This window comes from Rhinoraja longicauda, chromosome 25, assembly GCF_053455715.1.
Source record: "Rhinoraja longicauda isolate Sanriku21f chromosome 25, sRhiLon1.1, whole genome shotgun sequence".
Lineage (NCBI taxonomy): Eukaryota > Metazoa > Chordata > Chondrichthyes > Rajiformes > Arhynchobatidae > Rhinoraja > Rhinoraja longicauda.
The window spans coordinates 1858331-1864778 of NC_135977.1; the positions used below are offsets into that span (position 1 = coordinate 1858331).

The 6448-nt window shown below is 60.5% G+C and overlaps 1 pseudogene across 1 annotated transcript; it reads right to left on the reverse strand.

Moving 5' to 3' along the window:
• Positions 1–180: 180 nt before the first annotated feature.
• On the reverse strand, positions 181–4522 carry LOC144606046 (polypeptide N-acetylgalactosaminyltransferase 9-like; annotated as a pseudogene). Its single transcript, XR_013548910.1, has 3 exons — positions 4347–4522; positions 877–1043; positions 181–360 (listed from the first exon to the last, which is right to left on the reverse strand). The product of XR_013548910.1 is annotated as a polypeptide N-acetylgalactosaminyltransferase 9-like (transcript).
• Between the last annotated feature and the right edge of the window lie 1926 nt (positions 4523–6448).

Consider the following 6448-nt stretch of genomic DNA (forward strand, 5'->3'; position numbering starts at 1 on the left):
AGTGGTCAGGGCAGAGCGGTCAGTGCAGAGCGGTCAGTGCAGTGCAGCAGGGGGAGGGGGAGGGGAGGTGGAGGGGGGAGGGGAGTTGGAGGAGGGAAGGTGGAGGGGGAGGGGGAGGGGAGGTGGAGGGAAGGTGGAGGGGGGAGGGGAGGTGGAGGGGGGAGGGGTGAGGCCGGCCACTCACCAGCCGACGTTGAACTCCACGTGAGCATCGAAGAAGCCGATGACGGGGGCGCTGGCTGCCCGCCACCCCTGCAGCCTGCGCACGGATCAGCCCCTCCCGCCTAGCGTTACGCACGATCTTCACCAGCCCGGGGTAGCGGCTGCCCAGGTACCGCTCCATCCCCACGCCCAGCGCCACTGGGGCACAGGAGGGTGGCATCACCACACGGGACAACACTAGCCCCCCGCACACACCCCCCCTCACTCCCCACCCCCCCCCCCCCCACACCCCTCACCCCGACACTCACCCCTCACCCACACACTCACCCCTCACTCCCCACCCCCCCACCCCTCACCCCCCCACCCACACCCCTCACTCCCCACCCCCCCACACCCACACCCCTCACCCCGACACTCACCCCCTCACCCCCCCACACTCACCCCCCGTTCCGTGCCCACCCCCAAACCCACCATGGGCACAGCTCCCACCGTCACCCCATGGTACAACACTCACCCCATCCCCACCCCCTCACACGCCAGCTCACCCACACCCGCTGCTCCACCACCACCCCACCCCTCCCCCTCACCCCCACCCCCCTCCCTCCTCCACACATGCCAGCCAGGGGGTGGAGGGGTTGTGGAGGGGTGGGGAGGGGGTGGAGGGGTGGGGAGGGGGTGGAGGGGGGAGAGTGGGGTGGGGGTGGGGTGTCTCACCACTGTCGCTGTTGTCATCCACCAGTATGATCTCCTTGAGCAGGTGTGGGGGGGTGTTGTTGACCACACTGTGGACGGAGCGAAGGATCACAGACAGAGCCTCGTTAACGAAGATGAAAACCACAGCGATCTGCGGCAACCGGCCGGCGAACGTCACGTGTCTGCACCTTCACACACGGGCACCAGGGGGCAGTGTCACACAGCGCACAGTACGTCATACCCCCACCCCAACACCCCCACCTTCACCCCCACCCCCACCCCCACCCCCACCCCAACCCCCACCCCCCACCCCCACCCCTCACCCTCACCCCCGCCCTCACCCTCACCCCCGCCCTCACCCTCACCCCCGCCCCTCACCCTCACCCCCGCCCTCACCCTCACCGCCACCCCCACCCTCACCCCCACCCCCACCCCCCACCCCAACACCCTCACCCTCACCCCCACCCCCGCCCTCACCCCCACCCTCACCCCAACACCCTCACCCTCACCCCCGCCCTCACCCTCACCCCTCACCCCCACCCCCGCCCTCACCCACCCCCCACCCCCACCCTCACCCTCACCCCGCTCACCCCCGCCCTCACCCCGCCCTCACCCTCACCCCCCGCCCTCACCCTCACCCCCGCCCTCACCCTCACCGCCACCCCCACCCTCACCCCCACCCCCAACCCCCACCCCAACAGCCTCACCCCCACCCCCGCCCTCACCCCCACCCTCACCCCAACACCCTCACCCTCACCCCCGCCCTCACCCTCACCCCAACCCCCACCCCAACACCCTCACCCCCACCCCCGCCCTCACCCCCACCCTCACCCTCACCCCCGCCCTCACCCCCGCCCTCACCCCCACCCCAACACCCCCGCCCTCACCCTCACCCCAACCCCCACCCCAACACCCTCACCCCCACCCCAACACCCTCACCCCCACCCCAACCCCCACCCCAACCACCCTCACCCCCACCCTCACCCCAAAACCCTCACCCTCACCCCAACCCCCACCCCAACACCCTCACCCCTACACCCCCCGCCCTCACCCCCACCCCCACCCCAGCACCCTCACCCCAACCCCCACCCCCACCCCAACACCCTCACCCCAACCCTCACCCCAACACCCCCGCCCTCACCCTCACCCCCACCCCACCCTCACCCCCACCCTCACCCCAACACCCCCGCCCTCACCCTCACCCCCACCCTCACCCCCACGCCAACACCCCCGCCCTCACCCCCACCCCACCCTCACCCCCACCCTCACCCTCACCCCCACCCCACCTCACCCCCACCCCAACCTCACCCCCACCCTCACCCCCACCCTCACCCCAACCCCACCCTCACCCCAACACCCACCCTCACCCCCACCCCACCCTCACCCCCCACCCCACCCTCACCCCCACCCCAACCCCACCCTCACCCCCACCCTCACCCCACCCTCACCCCCACCCCACCCCTCACCCCCACCCCCACCCCAACCCCACCCCCACCCTCACCCCCACCCTCACCGTCACCCCCACCCCCACCTCACCCCCACCCCACCCTCACCCCCACCTCACCCCAACACCCACCCTCACCCCAACACCCACCCTCACCCTCACCCCAACACCCAGCCTCACCCTCACCCCCACCCTCACCGCAACACCCACCCCCACCCTCACCCCAACACCCCCACCCCACCCTCACCCCAACACCCACCCGCACCCTGACCCCAACACCCTGACCCCAACCGCCACGTGAACACAAGCAACTGCAGACGCTGCTTTACAGAAGCACGCACAACCCTCGAAACCTTTCATATCCCTGCACCCGTCCAACTCAGCGAGTCAGGCAGCATCTGTGGAGAACATGGATAGGTGACGTTTCAGGCCGAGACCCTTTTTCAGGCTGTTTGTGGTGGGAGGGGAGAAAGCTGGAGGAGAGGAGGGGCAGGACAGAGGTTAATACAGGTGAGGGCGGTGGGGGGGGGGGGGGAGGGAGGGGGGGGGGTGTTTTGACTGTCAGATGGTTGGACAAAGGCCTGAAATGAAAAGACAGGGTGCGAGACAAAAGGATTGAAGAGTTGTGAATTGTGAAGCTGGAGGATATTGTGAATTGTGAAGCTGGAGGTTATTGTGAATTGTGAAGCTGGAGGATATTGTGAATTGTGAAGCTGGAGGATATTGTGAATTGTGAAGCTGGAGGATATTGTGAATTGTGAAGCTGGAGGATATTGTGAATTGTGAAGCTGGAGGTTTTGTGAATTGTGAAGCTGGAAGATATTGTGAATTGTGAAGCTGGAGGATATTGTGAATTGTGAAGCTGGAGGATATTGTGAATTGTGAAGCTGGAGGACTGAAGAGTTGTGAATTGTGAAGCTAGAGGATTGAAGATTTGTGAATTGTGAAGCTGGAGGATAAGGAGGATTTTAATCAGCAAGCTGTCTGCTGTTCGCTGATGGTCATGGCATCGTTACTTGTGTTGAACCCATGGGGCCATGGTGAGGAACATCGGGTCTGCTGTTGAGCGATGTTTTGATGTCAGCTGGCCCAGGGGTTGGCAGAGTGCGGACTGCCGACCGAGTGGGTCCACATGGCCACACACTGCGCAAGGCAGCCTCCCACGCCAGGCCGAAACGTGTAGAAACGGCTCTCCCACGGTAATTACCAGTGGCTTCTCACACCTTGTCTCGCACCTTTTAAGGATAAGGGGGAAGGAAGTCTTTTAGGACCGAGATGAGAACGTTTTTTTTCACACAGAGAGTGGTGAATCTGTGGAATTCTCTGCCGCAGAAGGTAGTTGAGGCCAGTTCATTGGCTATATTTAAGAGAGAGTTAGATGTGGCCCTTGTGGCTAAAGGGACCAGGGGATATGGAGAGAAGGCAGGTACGGGTTACTGAGTTGGATGATCAGCCATGATCATATTGAATGGCGGTGCAGGCTCGAAGGGCCGAAATGGCCTACTCCTGCACCTATTTTCTATGTTTCTATGTTCTCGTGTGGAAATTGTGGAGGCGGGCAGTGGGTTCATTGATGGATGGCATGGTGGGCAGAGAGGAGCAGACCCTGGCCTGAGGTGTAGGGGGCAGTGGGATAAGAACGGGCTGATCGTGGTCGGGGAGAGAAAGCTGGAGGAGAGGTAAAGCCTGGCGAGTGATAGGTGGATAGACACAAAGCGCTGGAGTAACTCGGCCGCTGATTCTGAAACGTCACCTATCCGTGTTCTCCACAGATGCTGCCTGACCCGCTGAGTTACTCCAGCACTCTGTGACCTTTTTTTGTATTAACCAGCATCTGCAGTTCCTTGTGTGTACGGTTTAGGTGGAGAGCAGACAGACAGCGAGTTAGGGTTTGAGGTAGGCTGGGGAGGAGGGGGGATGGGGGATGGGGGGAGGAGGGGGGAGGAGGGGGGGATGGGGAGGGGGGTGGGGGAGGGGGGATGGGAGAGGGGGGGTGGGGAGAGGGGTGGGGATGGGAGAGGGCGGAGGAGGGGGGGGTGGGCATTACTGTGTGGGCCTGTAGTCGGGGATGCTCCGGTCCAGGAGATGCGGTCACTCAGACGGGCGTTGTAGCCGTAGTCCTCGTACGTGCTCTCCGTCTCCTGGCTGTCATCTCTCAGCGTGGCCGCCACTCCCCCCTCACCCATCCCCCCCGGCCCCCTCCCTCAGACCCATCGGCTTGGCCAGGCCTGCAGCGGGGGGGGAGGGGGGAAAGGGGGGGAGAGGGGGAGGGGGGAGAGAGATGGAGGGGGAGAGAGGGGGAGAGAGAGTTCATCAGTTGCAGGAGCAGAATTAGGGCCATTCGGCCCCATCAAGTCCACTCCACCATTCAATCACGTGCTCCAGAGAAAACAGTTCCAGTCTGTCCCCACCCTCTCTTTATGCTGCAGAGAGACATCGCGGAAACAGGCCCTTCGGCCCACCGGGCCCATGCCGACCAGCGATCACCCCCGCAACACACTAGCACTACCCTACACACACTAGGGACAATTTACACAAAGCCAATTAACCCACAAACCCGCATGACATTGGAGTGTGGGAGGAAACCGGATAACCCGGAAAAAAACTCACGCAGGTCACGGGGAGAACGTGCAAACCTCCGTACAGACAGCGCCCGTGGTCGGGATGGAACCGGGGATCTCTGGCGCCGTGAGGCAGCAGCTCTACCCGCTGCACCACCGTGTAGTTAATAGCCTCTAATCAAGGCAGCATCTTGGTAAACCCCCCTCTCCCAAGCCTCCACATCCCTCCTGTGATGGAGCGACTAGAACTGCACACAATGCTCCAAACATCCAAATCACAAACCAGATTGAGTTGTAGCGCCCGTGACCAAGGTGCGAGACAGAGGGCAGGGCACTACCATGAGCGTTTGTCGGCACTGGGCCTGTACTCACTGGAGTTTAGAAGGATGAGGGGGGACCTCATTGAAACGTAGGGAATAGTGAGCGGCCTGGATAGAGTGGATGTGGAGAGGATGTTTCCACTAGTGGGAGAGTCTAGGACCAGAGGGCACAGCCTCAGAATTAAAGGACGTTCCTTTAGGAAGGAGATGAGGAGGAATTTCTTTAGTCAGAGGGTGGTGAATCTGTGGGATTCTTTGCCACAGATGGCTGTGGAGCCACAAGTCAGTGGGTATATTTAAGGCAGAGATAGATAGATTGTTGATCAGTGCGGGTGTCAGGGGTTATGGGGAGAAGGCAGGAGAATGGGGTTAGGAGGGAGAGATAGATCAGCCATGATTGGATGGCGGAGTAGACTTGATGGGCCGAATGGCCTAACTCTGCTCCGATGACTTATGACCTTTTGACCAAGGACCTTCAGAAGGAGGCCTTGCCTGAAAAGGTCGGCTAATTCAACACACGATCACCATAGCATCCAAATGCAGAGAAGAATAAAGCCCGATAAAAGATTAATATCTGAATAACCACACATAATCTGTATTAATTAGTCTTTTCAAGATAATAATGCTGTTGCTTGTTCTGATTAATATTAAATCTCTTAAAATTAATGTTGTTAACTGCTCCAGTTTCAGAAAATCTGCTCCAAGTCTCCCATGTGAATTGTGTAGGATGGAACTGCAGACGCTGGTTTATACCGAAGACAAACGCAGAGTGCTGGAGTAACTCAGCGGGTCAGGCAGCATCTGTGGAGAACATGGATAGGTGACGTTTCACAGAGTGCTGGAGTAACTCAGTGGGTCAGGCAGCATCTGTGGAGAACATGGATAGGTGACGTTTCACAGAGTACTGGAGTAACTCAGCGGGTCAGGCAGCAACTCTGGAGTGAAGGAATGGGTGACGTTTCGGGTCGAGACCCTTCTTCCCAGATCAATTGTCTTGTTGTGTCTACAGCTGATCAATTGATGAATTTTAACTGGGCTCCCAGTGTGGTGGGAAGTAACGTTAAAATGTGCAACTTTTGCAAACTTCACTGAAAACTACCGAAAGACCCCAATCCCATTCCTTCTCTCCAGGGCGGCACGGTGGCGCAGCGGGTGGAGCTGCTGCCTTGCAGCGCCGGAGACACGGGTTCCATCCCGACTATGGGTGCTGTCTATACGGAGTTTGTACGTTCTCCCCCATGACCTGCGTGGGTTTTCTCCGAGATCTT